This window comes from Montipora capricornis, chromosome 13, assembly GCF_036669925.1.
Source record: "Montipora capricornis isolate CH-2021 chromosome 13, ASM3666992v2, whole genome shotgun sequence".
Classification (NCBI taxonomy): Eukaryota; Metazoa; Cnidaria; class Anthozoa; order Scleractinia; family Acroporidae; genus Montipora; species Montipora capricornis.
The window spans coordinates 17,222,130-17,237,479 of record NC_090895.1 but is presented as its reverse complement, the minus strand read 5'-3'; the positions used below and the strand labels follow the sequence as shown (position 1 = coordinate 17,237,479).

Here is a 15,350-nt window from a genome sequence, read left to right as displayed (position 1 = left end):
AAGGTTTGTTTTCGGTACATTTTCGGTTTTAGTAAAAATAATTATAATAAGTGAACAGTTTCTGATTTTTTGGCAGCAGAATTCTCGGAAAGCTGAGCAAACCTCAGTTTTTGGCACGACACACAAAACACCCTTAGTTCACTAATGGCATACTCCTTTGAGTCCAGCATACCTTTTAGCTCATCAAGCTTCTCCTTGGTGTTATCATCACCCTTTTTCCACTGCTTTAGTAATTCTCGATAGTGCTCCTCAAAATCAGGATCCATGCACTCAGTCTTCAGTCGGCTGATTTCACTGGCATAGGTTGTTCCAGATCCAAGGGCAAGCAGTGCATTACTTATATCCTGCCATAACATATTGAATGTTGCATCATCAACAGAAGCTTGGCTTACATGAGCATAAACTTGGTTTCTGTAATACTTGATCCTCACTATGTTTGCCTCAGGACTGTTATCGCCAGGGAGAGGAAGCTTGTCCCAACTTCCAGTACTGACAGGGGGAGTGAAACTGCATATATTTCTCAGCAGTACCATTAGAAGTGTAATGTCAAAGCTGGTTGATGACACAGATGAAGAAATAGTTGGATACAGCTTTCCCCACTGTGTGGGATTCAAAATTCCCTTCTTTCTCAGTGACTGCAATGTAGGGTGAGCAGATGACAAAACTCTGTGAAGAGCAGCTGGAGGATGAATTCTGTCAAAGGTATCGCGAAGGGCCTGGCATCCTACATCCACTAAAAGACGGCACAGACGGGCATAGTTTGTGTTCTCTCTTGTTGTGGGAAAGGTCACTGGACCAGATGCCATAATCCAATCTGTTGACGACACAAGCGTGCAAAATGCTGTGGTTAATTGGTAATCAAATGAATAACTGTGTACAGGCAATGCAGTGTAGCAACTATAGACTGAGTAAAAATGAGAAGGCATGGACCATCTTGTACAAGAAGGAAAGCAAAAGGGATGTGTGCCTGTTTAAGAAAAGTCAAGCGATGGTACACGAACAGCCTACGCTTTACTTAACAAGGGGCCGGTATTTCTGTCTGCTGGAAAGAACTACAACAACAAACGCAATCAAAACCACAAAAAACAAAACAAAACAAAAAGTGCAAAATCTTTAATAACGACTATAACACACCCTACAGGGAGTCAGGGTGGCTTAGTGGTTATCTATCGGGCCTCCCACCACTGCGAGCCGGGGTTCAATTCTGGCCTCGGCCAGCATGTGGGCTGAGTTTCAGTCGATCTCAACCTGACTCGAGGGTTTTTCTCCGGGTACTCCGGTTTTCCTCCCTCATCAAAATCGACTCACAGCTAATTGACATCTAGCTGTGGTGCTGTGCTCCGACATCAAACATGGACTGTATAACGGCAGCCAGAGGCGCCTTTGTATGCTTTCAGCCCGATGTCGTGAGCCGCGCCCTTCGCAATTTTATTATTAGTTTCTACTTTTCAAAATCCTTCTCAAATGGTTACATTGGTTTAGTGTGTAACATAAGACTTTTAAACAAGATTAACTTGACCATTGTGTTGTCATTGCTATGGGCCCTGAAGTTGAAAAAAAGGGTCAAATGAGCCTTCACTGGGTTAGAGGTAAAAAACAGGTTGTTTTAACTTGAAGTGAAAACAGCATTGTCCAAAGCTGGGATAAAGGAGTAGTACTGGGGTAGCACCTACAGAATCCAGTTGCAGAAGATTTGGTTTTCTAATTATAATTCAATTCCACATAGCGGACAATTTTGTTGAATATTGGCTAAATTCCCATGCACATGTCCTTTTTACGGAGCACTAAAATGGTCACTCGGTTTACAATCACTGCAACGACAGTTACATGTTTAAATCAAACACTCCTCCACTGACGAAGACGTTGTGTCAACGCCCAAATCATAAAATAAGTATTCAACTGAAAGATTATTATTTGCTGTTACGTTTCGCCTCGATGGAAATATTCTGACCGTTGACTAATGTTGTTAACTCTTGAACAAGGTATATTTTCTGAGAGGTTAAAAATAGTCCATTTGACAGTTCTGTGCTCCATTACCAGGCCTTTTAATAAAATCGAGCCTGGAGGTGACCTTGCTCTGATTCAAACTTAACCCCATTGCTTTTCTTATGTAAATCATGATGTAACGCTAATGAGTTTCCATTTACAGAACTAACAAATGGCCTCTTGCCAAGGTGCTCCCGATTTTTAAACAAGGATTTCGTCTTTAATGTCACGTACATGTATTCAACAGGAAATAAGCATTACACGCGCGCACTCTCATCGGTCAATCGCTGAGTTTAGATGAGAGAATGTAAACACGGTTCTGACATGGCTGACGAATCACAAATCCCATTCCTTTCTTGGTGTGCACCTTTCTTTTTAAACTTTTTGTCAAGGTAGAAAGTTTTAATCTACTGTGTGTACAGTGATGGAAAACGATTGCACAGGATCTGTTCCCGAGCCAAAAAGGAATTCAACATAAATTTTAACACATAGCAATCAGTTTTGGCGGATTGACTGTTTAAAAGAATAAGTTAATTGGAACGAGAAGCCTAAAAAGGTGCTAAAACAGTAAAAGGTGATTTGTGATTCTTACATAATATCGTATTAATATAATAATACTTATTGAGCCCACCATTAATTAGGTTGTCAACTTCCAATTTTCTTCATGTAACATATAAGGCCAAAGAGGTTCCCAGTTGTACCATTAGTCGAAGTAATATTAATAAGACTGAAGGTTGACAACTTCTTTCCTGTAGGTTCATTGTAAATGAGGATTAAAATTGAATGTGAAAAATTAGGTTGCTTAGGATAAACCATCGAAACAAATGACATCACCTATGTTCAGTCGGTTCAAACTCGGTTTCTGAATAAAAAAGGCCTTGCCTATAAAGGGAGCTGTCAATTTTCTAGCGTATTATTGTCAGCTGATTGCTCAGTTGCAAAATTCTGCGTTTCAGTTATCGATTCGCAAAAGGGTGAAAGGCATAATGTCTACTTTGGAGAAAAAAACCGATGAAAATCATTGTGAAATTTAGTTTCTCCTTTGAACACATTTAAATCAATCACTTATCAAAATGAAACTCGTAATCCAACACTTGGACACCAAACTTTCAAGGAATCGTTGGATCGAGCAAAGCCAACCTGCTTCGTTTGATTGGTTTTGGAAGATCTTAATAAAAGAACTGAGATATCGTATTTCTTGTTCTTATGATCAAAACGGTGCACTTTGCTGATTGGTTCATTTTGTCAAAGCTTCATTCACTGGCCATTTCTTAATGATTACACAATTCCTTCACAAGGCTTTGAACGTAACATTTGACAAACAGTCCAGACTACAAAAAATGACTATCATACATCCTCAAAATCTACCGTTAAATTGTAACATATGAAAAAGAGAGGATGACAAGAAAGTAGAACCGAAATCGGGTAGAAGCATAGCCTCCTATCGCAGACTCTTTTATGGTCAATTGTTCCTCCCGCCCGGACACGACTTACCTAAAAGGAGTCCGCTATAGGAGGCAAGTAGGAGCAATGACCTTTCATTGCTTCCTTTTTCGGTTTGACTTCATTGTTAAAAGTATGACTTCAAGTGCATACCTTGAGAAGAGAAATCTTCTCTAGGTTTTCCATATCCTACCATGTTTTACGTTTTAATAATACTGCAAAGTTTTTAGACTACACATGCACCTTATTACAATTAACTATAAACATCATGAAAATTCTATCTCAAAGCTGAGCATGGATCCAAGCGACTTCTGAGCAAGCTTCTCTTTACAATTCTGGTCCAACAAAGATCTTTCTTACCTTAGCTTTGTACAACTCTCACTTCCGCAAGAATATTCAGCGTAAGGTTTGCCAGAGACCTTTCGGAGCCAGAGGCAACAAAGGGCCTCTCCTAAAAGGGAACATGAAAATGTTAGCATGGCATTGTTTGTTGATACGGACCTGGTAAAGTCACGCGAATCTGACTTAACCTGTTTTTACTGGGTTGCCAAACCCAGTCGGAATCTGCGTTTCATTTCGTCGTTTTTTTATTTTTTTTATTTTCCGTGTCGATAAAAATTCTGACCTGTTACTTCCCTGCTAAGTGGTGTCTTTGTGCATAGAGTCTTCTGTGCGTATTTTGTTAAGTTTGAGGGGGTTGGGGTAATGCGTAGATTTCCCTGGTGCACACAGGAGAACATTTAATTAACCTGCCATGGCGTCGAAAGTCATTGTAACGCGAATGGCGTTTTAGTGCATCTTTAAACCAAATGCACCCTTATGGAGCTCAAGAATGGAACATCAATTGGATAAACAAGAAAGGCGGTGAAAAATGAATATCCCTAATCTTAAAAGCGACGAGTAATGGACTTCAACAACAGTCTTTTGCTCATCGAGCCGAAATCACAGTGAGCTGTATTTCTAATATTTTGCCAAGTGTGCTGTTATGTACAACACTGGAATCGAACGCCTTTAATGCATCACAGTGTTTACTGAAGTCGCATCTAAGTTGTCTGGCAAGTTACATTATTTTATTTTGTACTCAACTCTGCAAAGGTAAAAGAATATGGAAATGTGACAGTGAAAAATTATTCGAATGAAAGCTTGTTGTCTCTTTTGTGCTTTAATTATTATTTACGGACAAGATTCTTTCGAAAAGGGTCAGATGTGAAGCATGTGCTTTGTGACACCGATTGTGTGTCTCGTTTGCACGCACACAATTGAAATAGCAAGGGTTTTTTGCCTGTAATAGCAAATACATGTATGTTGTTTGTTTCAATAAATTTTTCGCTGGAAAAGATTTTTTGTGAGATTTCCACCTTATGTAATTTTCGAGCTTAACAAATTTGCATACGTGTGTTGAAATACGATACGGGAGAATTTTTGTGGAAGTGTACTGTAAGCAGCGCATACGTCTCAAAAATAAACAGGTCTGTTGGAAGCGTGCTTGAGTTTTAACAAAATGAGCCCCAAAATGGGAAAAATTGTGTGACGCTGATGAATAGTATGAAAGTAGCTGCTATTCCAAAAACGATGGAATTAGCTGGTGATAAATAACCTCGTCTTGGAGAGTAAATTTTTGACTTTGCAGAAACAATGGTCAACCTCAAGAGTTAGGCGATTGTGATCTTTGTGTTGAATTTGCACATTTCTTCTCAAACTTTATAACACTTGAAAGAAACAGAAAACTAACAAAAACAAAAACAAAAACCCGGTATTTTGCCATCATTTGACACAGATGCTTCACTGTTTTGCGAGTAAACACGCCGCAGTAACTTGATCACGGCGCCCGCTGAATTCAATGTCACTTTCGATTTTGCGATTTACTTGTGCAGCCAAAAGTACAATAACAAATTTGAACGTAGCAAAAAACTCGCTTAATACTTTTCGCTGATGGTAACTTTTCATATGCGTAGTTCAAGATTAATATTGTTTTCATTCCGTTAATTTTGTTGCTAATGGCAAAATATTTTATTCTCGATCGACCGTCCTGAAAACTTCCTTCTGCTCTTTCCAAAAATAGTGTATCAATATTTATTTACTTTTTCATCAATATTTGTTTTGCATAAGGCAAGCTAACAAAATCTGTACCTTACTTAGTTCGCATTTTTGGGCGTTAAAATATAATTTTCGGTCCTATGCTTCTGTTCCGAAGTGGTATATTTTTAGGTCACCCATCCAGATACTAACCTCACCGGACAGGGTTTAATTTCAGTGAACTTTTGTATTGCAAAGCTGTCAGATTCTCAGAGTGCACGCTTAAACTTGTGGTGAAAAGAAGTTGTGAGGGAACTTGGAAATGATCAACATGTCAGCCAAGAAAGCAATTTTTCTCGATTCCCTTTTATTTTCTTCAATCTTTCTGGGTTTAGTACTTTTCTAGTAACTACATGTCTTCTGAGGGGGCTATTTACCTAGGATTTCTACTATGGCAGTCTAATGTTATACAAAACCGAAACAATATCGTGTACCATTAGAGCTACATGTTGAACTTGAATATCCTGGAAGACCAAAGGGCAGCTCAGTTGACAATATGGAATAAAGCACTGTGTTAATGCACTACCACACGTACGCAATAGGCGCCTATTTTTCTAAAGATGAGAGGAATTTCTTCTTCTTTCTGACAAATGATTAAAGGGATGGTAGCCAGGTTTTTAACCTCAGAAAAAGATCTGTTTCGTCGTATGAAGGTGTGAGCCAAAGGGCCTCTGCTGGTACAACTTCTGGGTGACCCCTAAAATGGTCTTAATGACCACCGACTTGAAAAAATTGCCTGGAACGCTGCAGTTCAATACCACCCAACTCAGTCCCTTCTGTTTTTGAGTAACACTTACGATAGGCAACCCAGTGTACGCTCACGGAGCGTCTACTTAATACTGAATGAATGATGTCTTTGGTTGCTGGTAATTTTCCTTTAAAAATTTTGTTTCTAAGTGGGTCATAAAGAAAATGTAAAATGTGCAATTTAGATTCGAAGTACTGGGTGCAAATTTTAAAATTCTCGATCACTTATTAAACACAATGTGCGTTTACTACACAAATATATTCCAGTGGATATACAACCAAATCAAAGAATGGGAAAAAATATATATCTTGAGGACGTCACGGTCTCCATCTAAATATGCATGCCACTGACAAACTTCAGAAAAATGTAATAGGGCAAAAAGCAAGACAAACGTACGAGACACACCTTTATTTAAGGCAGTGTTTACACGAACGCGGTTTAATTTGTAACCGCATGATTTTTGATGCGGTTACACCTCCTGTTTACACGGCACCATTCGAGACTGTTGCCGATACCATGCCGATTTGAAACCGATGGCAAAAGTGGAACGTTTTCAAAACGATGCGGTTTCATCTGTCGTGTTAACAGCGAAACCGCATCGATTTGAATATGGTCACTTTTTTGGTGCAAAAGTTGCATCGTTCGATTCAAAATAGTGAATTTAGCATGTAGTGCAGGGCTCGTTTATACCATCATGATTTGAATTTCCTGGTAAAAACTTTCCGTGTAAACACTTTGAAACCGCATCATTTTTGACGCGGTTTCGAAGTCATGAAACCGTGTCGATGCGAAATTGCGTTCGTGTAAACGCTGCCTGAATCGGATGCATTGTTCGGTTTGCGTGACAAGCTTAACCGAATGCCAACAACTACCAAGCTTTGAATTGGTAAATGACGAAGATAATATTATCATAACGTATTTGTATTTTATGAGATACATTTTCAAAGAAGATTAAGGACTGGGTGGTTATAAAAGTAAAAGTGTTGCAAATGGCTAAACGATTATACATTTTGCAATTGTGCAGCAGCCTAAAATTAAAAGGGAGGCTGCATGAAATTAAGCAACTGTGCAACCATTCAGTGAGGGGTCGTATATCAATGTCCACAAGATTTTCTCTTCTACAAAATAAAAACAAATTTGAATGGATTGGCACCATAGGAATTTAAAATTATTTATCAACATAATGAAATAACAAGCTACCAAAGTGCATATTTGCCGATATTGAAAAAATAAATTCTTATTCTGTATTCGATTCTGTATCAATGTCCTCTGGTCCACTTATAAACGTATTGCCCATGGTTTCCACAGATTGCGGGCAAGTACTCTTTGATTTCTTCACTAGCTACATCAGTAAACAATTTGCTTCATTTTCATCATGCGTTTTAACTAGTTAACATTCCTGCGTTTTTATCACACACTTGAGAGCCTGCAGATTGCGTTCTCGAATCGGAGTCTTACCATTAATCAGAAGTTCACAAAAACAAAAATTGTCGTTTTCGTGGGTGGCCTTAACCTTTTCGGCCTTTCTCCGCGCCTTCCCTTCACGCTTTCTTTTTTTTTTTTTTCCTTTTTGACCGGGTTCTTTTAGTTGATGGGAGATGTCCATGTTCATATTGTAACTGAAACTGTAAGTCCGGGTGAGACGTAAGATTTCATGTGCACACCCTGTTTCTACCACAGACGGCGGTAAGAACAGGGCCACAAGAAACTGTGTTGGGGATCATGAAAATGCTAGCCCACCCGTTTCTCACATAGAGTGAGACTTTGACATGACAAAGAGGTTTGACCAGTACTAACCTGCGATCAAGCGTTCTTCTCTTTACAGAGGAAGTGTCCTCTACAAAAAAAAGAACGGATGATCGCCGGTTGGATCAATGCCGTAACAGTACAAAGCAGGGGCGCATGTAGAATAATTAGAAGAAGGTGGCCAATAAATTTGTGAAGAGAGCAGTATATCCCTCCCACTACCTTTGACGACTCCATTTCTCCCAACTCCCCCTCGTATTTAGATGAGGCTATGTAAACACGGAAAAAAAATTCTCTATTGCTTAAATATAGTTTTTTTGGTTTCCAGAAGAATATTTCTTTCCTATGAAGGACATGAAGTGGGCCTTTTATCTTTTCCCGCGTTGTTAGAAGCTTATTGAATTGCCTATTATCGAGTTATCGAGAGTTATTGAAGAGGCTTGAAAGGAAGCTTTGTTTTGAAAATCCACTGAAAGCAACAAGAAATATTATTTTGAGTTCATATGACGTTCTTGGGACACAATTGAATTAATCAAAAACAAATTCTTAATCCTAGACTGGCCAAAACATGATCAAGCAAAAGAAGAAAATTGGGAATACACATCGCAAATCAATGGGAGATGGGAAAGCCATTAGCGGACAAGCAATGTTGCACCGAGCGAAACTCAACTCCTTCATTTGATTGTTCCGTCAAGGGCTTGTTTGTGCTTATGAAGAGAACGACATACTCTGCTGATTATTTTAATTCATCTTGCCTTCAATCAATCTTAGATCTGTCTACTCAGGCACAAGAGTGTTTATTACAGGAGCGTCCATTGTAAAGTACTAAAAAAACACCATCCTTGGTGCTGGATTAGGCAGTTTAGGTTCATCAATATATTTATAGACTAGGGGCATTTTAATCATTGAAAAAAGTGTATCCAACAAAGCCACTGTTTAATTGGTGCCTATTTTGAATACTATGAGGCTAGGAGACAGTGAAATGGCGTACCGTGACCGACAAATAACCGTATCACTCATCATAATAAATCGATGTGCAAAGGAACAGAATGATACAACAATGACTAAAATATCCGTGTATAGCCATTAATTCAGAATGTTAATATGAGAGGTTAAATTTAGTACAGACGCATTTACTTTGCCGCGTGGAAATTTTGAAATGAGCTCAGTAAGCCCTCGAATGCAAATACAGGCGAAGCCCTGTTTGTCTCGAATCTTGATGTCTGATCGAACTGACAGTTTTCAATGTGGCGTCCCCTTCAATTTGAACCTTGGTGACAACATATAAATTTTGGTGTAGATTTTTATATTTCTATTGATTTGATGAGAAGTGAAGCATCCGTAAGAAGTGAAAGATGTGCTGACGAATCACAAATCCCACTCCTTACTTCGCGTGCACCTTTCTTTTTAAACCTGTTTCGAGGTACAAGGTTTTAACGTCCTGTGCTTACAGTGATCGAGAGCGATTTCACAGGATATGTTCCCGAGCTAAAAAGGAAGTCAACATAAATTTTATCACGTAGCAATTTTGGCGCATCGACTGTTTAAAAGAATCAGTTAATTCAGTGGAACGAGAAGCCTGAAAAGTTCCTAAATAAGTAAAATATGGTTTGTGATTCTTGCATAATATCGTACTGATGTAATACATACCTTATTGAGTTTAAGCAGACTTCAAAATTATCCTTCCAAAACTTTAAATTGCTTTCCCAGACATCACTCATATATTATGAGACGCTGTTGTTAAAGAGCAATCGAGCAGTTAGCAACTGAAATCTGCTCAATGCTTTGTGGCCTTAAGGAGGGTGGCTCTTAACTGCCAAACTCTTGGTGGAGACTCCTTCAAATAATCATTTCTCGAGTCCCTTTAATTCTACAATTACCTTTTTTTTTTGGATTAAAAAAAAAGTTGCAACCATTTTGTAGGGCTCTTTGACTAAAAAGCTTCCTTAGCAACCATTGTCTTCCTGTAGTTAAGTGCCACCCCCCTTAAGGCAACCCTTTCTGACCAGATCAAGAATCTTCGAGTGACAAGCTTGGTATCTTCTGAAAAGCGCAAGAAAATTAGATATGAAACTAGGGAAGAACTTTCTGCAGATTGTTGCTCCCAGGCAACACAATTGATCAAAAATCTGTTCATTGTAATAATAGTCTGAAGTTGTGAAGCATGTTGAAGATATATATTGTAATGACGAGGTTCAAGTCAAATGCCTTCTTTAAGCCGTTAATTGAAAGTTGAATCACGTTACTACTTGTTGCCAAACTCAAAATAAAGATAACTTAGTTATTACTACATTTATTATTTACTCACACTTGACTATTCCAAAATAGGTTATACGGTGCAAAACAGAAGTTTCTATGGAAACACGGCAATTCAGTAATTTGTTGAGTATATGATAAATAAAATATCGCATGAACTAGCTTGTGCATTTCGCGATTTATCGCCACTCGTGATGTTTTGAAAGTTCTCAAATTGCATGCGCCTACAGCTCGTGCAATTTTCTGAGAACTTTCAAAACATCACTCATGCCTATAAGTCACCAAATGCACTCGAGTTCATACGATTTCCTACTCTTATAACATCGATCAGAAAACCCTGCATAAAAACAGGTCTTCGAGTTCAAATAATTAGCTTGTCAACTTCTAATTTTCCTCATGTTAGCCTAAAAGGTTCTCTCCTGTTTACGGTAACAAATGATTTCCCAGTTGTACCATTATTCGAAGTAATATTATTAAGACTGAAGGTTGACAACCTCTTCCCCGTATGTTCATTGTAAATGAGGATTAAAATTGAATGTAAAAAATTAGGTTTCTCAATGTAAACCATCGAAAAAAATAACATATCTATGTTCAGTCGGTTCAAACTCGGTTTCTGAAAAAAATATGTCTAAAAGGAGTTGTCAATTTTGTGACGAATTATTAACGGCTGATTGCTTAGTTGCCAAATTTTGCCTTTTAATTAACGAGGTGCCGAAAAGGGTGGAAGGCATGATGTTTACTTTGAAGACAAAAAAAAAGCCATAAAATTCAACGTGAAATTTGAGTTCCTCCTTTGAACACATCTAAATCAATCACTTTTCAAAAATCAAACTCGTAATCGAACACTTGGACGCCAAACTGTCTAGCAATGTTGGATCGAGCGAAGGCAACCAGCTTCGTTTGATTGTTTTGCAAGATCTCAATAAAACCACTGAGATATCGTATCTCTTGTTCTTATGACGAAAACAGTGCACTTTGCTGATTTGTTCATTTTTTCAAAGCTTCATTCACCGGCTATTTCTTTATGATTACACAATTTCTTCACAAACTTTGAATGTAACATTCGACAAACAGTCCAGATTAGAAAAATTGTCTATCATGCATACGTAAAACCTAGTGTTTAATTGTAACATATGAAAAAGACAGGATGATAGGAAAGAAGAACCGAAATCGGGTAAAAGCATAGCCTCCTATCGCAGACTCTTTTATGGTCAATCGTTCCTCCCACCCAGAAACGACTTACCTAAAGGAGTCTGCGATAGGAGGTTAGTAGGAGCAATGACCTTTCATTGCTTCCTCTTTTGGTTTTACTTCATTATCAAAAGTATGACTTCAAGTTTATCCCTTGAGAAGAAAAATCTTTTCTACTTTTTCCATATCTTACCATGTTTTACGTTTTTATAATACTGCAAAGTTCTGAGACTACACATGCATCTTACTACAATTAACTATAAAGATCATGAAAATTTTATTTCAAAGTTGATCGTCGATCCAAGCGACTTGTGCGCAAGCCTCTCTTTACGATTCTTGTCCAACAAATATCTTTCTTACCTTAGCTTTGTGCAACTCTCACTTCCACAAGATAATTCGGCGTAAGGTTGGAATGATTTCCGTACAGGTCCCTACTTCATTATGCATGCAGAATAAATTAATTATTCATTCGCGTTATTGTTTTGTAGAACAATACGTATACCCAAGAGAACCGAATATATACATGGGTAATTTGTACTTACGGGATGAATAAAAATGGATCTCATTTTTCTCTCCCTCGCTCTCTCTCTTCTTTCCCTTCATCGCCCACACCGTCACTCGTTTTTGTCTCAGCTTTCCTCTTTTCTATCCCTTCGGCTAGTTCTTATTTCCAGACCACGCTCGGCTTTTTCTACCATTTTAACCCATGATATGTCACTCGCAGCTTGCCTTGAACTCCGACCCACTGTAAACCTCTGGATTACTTGTCCCTGTTCTTTACCACTGAGCTAACGTGTCAAGTTGCTAATTCACACCTTGAAAATGATATTTATTTTGAATTCTGGCTGACTATTTACATAACAATAATACGTAATTATATACACGTGCCGCGCCGAGCACCTACAATCGAACTGACACTTGTAGGTTACCGTTAAGAGATCCCTGTTTTACTACTCTTGAAACAACCCATCTCTTTAATAATGCTAACCGTAACCCTAATTACGACTAAAGGCACTGTTTAGGCTTAAGGTTAGTCCCTGTGATAGTCTCAGGTTTTCCAGTATTGCTGTGAACTGTGACCTGCTTTTCCTTCATGCCCCGTGCGTGCGGCACACTTATAAGTTCACTGCGTGGAAGAGTATACCACGCTTAAAGTCTGATTGGTGCATCTTTCATGGGAAACTTTCATGCACGAGTTCATTGCAATTAAAATCGTTTCATATTTCCCTTCTTTTGAAGCAAACTTGTGTCTTCGTAATAATCAAGATGGCTACCGAAGTAAAAGGGTCACAGCAATGGAAGATTTAATCATTTGGAAATTGTCCCTGCTTTATAGCCTTTCCAGAGTTGTGCATAGAGTGGTGCAAAGAAAACAATTTACTTTCGTCTTCCGTGTCCAAAACGTGTGTGAAAACGCAGTCAGTTGGCAAAGACAAAGTGCTGCATCGGGAGATGGATCTGTTTCGCGATGCTCAAGAAAAAACTGCAATGGATAGCCTTCAATCCGCCAGAACATATATTAATTTTCTGACCGTAAACCTTCCTTGAAAAAATATTAGCCCTAGCTACCTGTGACTGGAAAGTTTACAACTGCCTACAAGACAAGGGCTAACATCATCTCACCGCAGTTAACCATCGCCTAAACTTCGTCGACCCAGACAAACGAGCCCACAGCAGGGCATTGAAAAGACATGATGAGGAGTGAAACGAGGTATGCCTCATAGGGGAACATCCGTGGATCTCTACCAAAGCTATTTACTTGGAAGTATCATTGAGCATATTGCCGATCTCTACGAAGAGCGATAAATCGCAAAATCCCTCTAAATGCACCGTTCGTGATCCTAAATACAGGAAAGGAAGAAAATATACACTTTGCAGTGTCTCGGCGAATTTTTAAGCAGACAGGAAGAACAATTTCACGATAAAAAGAGCAGGTAGCCATTAAATTTCTTATGACAGTACTTTTATTTGGTTTGTTTGTTATGTTTGCGAATCTGAACCCTATTACAACGATTGCTTGAAACTCCACTTCTTGCGCTTATTCTAAAACTGAAAAATGGGTAAAATTGCAGGAAAAGTGCCGAAATTGCAGGAAAAACTGTTCGATTTTCCGTAGTTCAGACAGAAGTTCGACCGACTTTTTTTAAGTCCATATAGACTTAGAAAAAAAACTTCTAAAAGAAAGAACAAAGCGCCACAGTCCCAAAGGACGTCTATTGTTATCGCTATTGTTTTCTTGAAACAAAGGAGTGTATGCATAATGAAGTAGGGACCTGTGCGGAAATCTTGCCGCAAGGTTTTCCAGAGACTTTTCGGAGCCAGAGGGAACAAAGGGCCTCTCCTAAAAGCGAACATGCAAATGTTAGCACGGCATTGTTTGTTGAATCGGACCCGGTAAAGTCACGCGAATCTGACTTAACCTGTTTTAATACTGAATGAATGATGAGTTTATAAAGAAAAATGCAAAATGTATAATTTATATTTCAAGTTCTCTGTGCAAATTTTAAAATTCTTGCTCACTTATAAAACGCAATATGCGTAAACTAGACTAATATAGGCCAGTGGGAAAATAGACCTTTTCGGCTTGTACATTTTGTTTTTCAAATACAGATCCTGTGATTATACTCGGGAGGTTTGGTCTTTTGTTTTGTTCATTAAAATGAGGGCATGCAAGCATGAATATGCATGCATGCACTCTTTTTAATGAACAAAACAAAGGACCAAGCCTCATGAGTATTATCACATGATCTGTATTGGGAAAACAAAATGTACAAGCCGAAAAGGTCTATTACCAAATGAAAGAATGGGAAGATATAAATATCTTCAAACTTCAGAAAAATAATTTAATAGGGCAGAAAGCAAGACAAACGTACAAGACCCATCTTAAGTTAAATCAGATACAATGTTCGGTTTGCGTGACAAGCTTAACCGTATGCACTTAAAACCAACCTTTGAATTGGTAAATGACGAAGATAACATTATCATAACGTATGGAACGAGACGCCTGAAAGACGTCTAAAACAATAAAAGGTGATTTTTGATTCTCTCATAATATCGTATTGATATAATACATGCCTTATTGAGTTTAAGGAGACTTCAATAGTATCCTTCCAAAACTTTAAATCACTTCAAGGATTAACTCTGTTTCACCCACAATGAGTAATTGTTCACTATTCATCGGGAGTAGTCACGAGATCAAAATTACAGAAAAAGGAAGTTGTAATTACCGGAAATTTTATTTCCCAGACATCACTCATTAAGAGACTCTGTTGTTAAAGAGCAGTCGAGCAGTTAGCAACTGAAATGTGCTCAATGCTTTGTGGCCTTAAGGAGGATGGCTCTTAGCTACCAAACTGTTGCTAGGGGCTCCTTCAAATAATCATTTCTCGAGTCCCTTTAATTCTAAAGTTACTTTTTTTTTAATTAAAAAAAAAAAGTTGCAACCATTTTGTAGGGCTCTGAGTAAAAAGCTTCCATAGCAACTATTGTCTTATACTTTTGTTCTTGGGCCATCGTAGACACAAACAGCATTGATAAACATATTGAACTTGTTCATTTTGTCTTTCTTTCTGTTTAGGCAAACCTAAATTAAAGAAAAATGTAAAGAATTAACCCTTTCTGACTAGATCAAGAATCTTCGGGAGACAAACTTGGTATTTCCTGAAAAGGGCGAGAAAAATATAAATGAAAGTAGGGAAGAACTTTCTGCAGACTGTTTCTTCTAGGCAAACCATTTTTTCAAAAGGCTCTTTATTGTAACAATAGTCTGAAGTTGTGAAGTATGTTGAAGATGCATCGTAATGAAGAGGTTCAAGTCAAATGCCTTCTTTAAGCGGTTAATGGAAAGTTAAATCACGCTATTATTTGTTTCCAAACTCAAAGTCAAGATAAGTTAGTTATTTCC

At 38.2% G+C, this 15,350-nt stretch overlaps 1 pseudogene; it reads left to right on the top strand.

The window, feature by feature from the left end:
* LOC138030631 (uncharacterized) overlaps nucleotides 1–15,350 on the top strand; it is a 196,299-nt pseudogene that overhangs the window by 17,593 nt on the left and 163,356 nt on the right.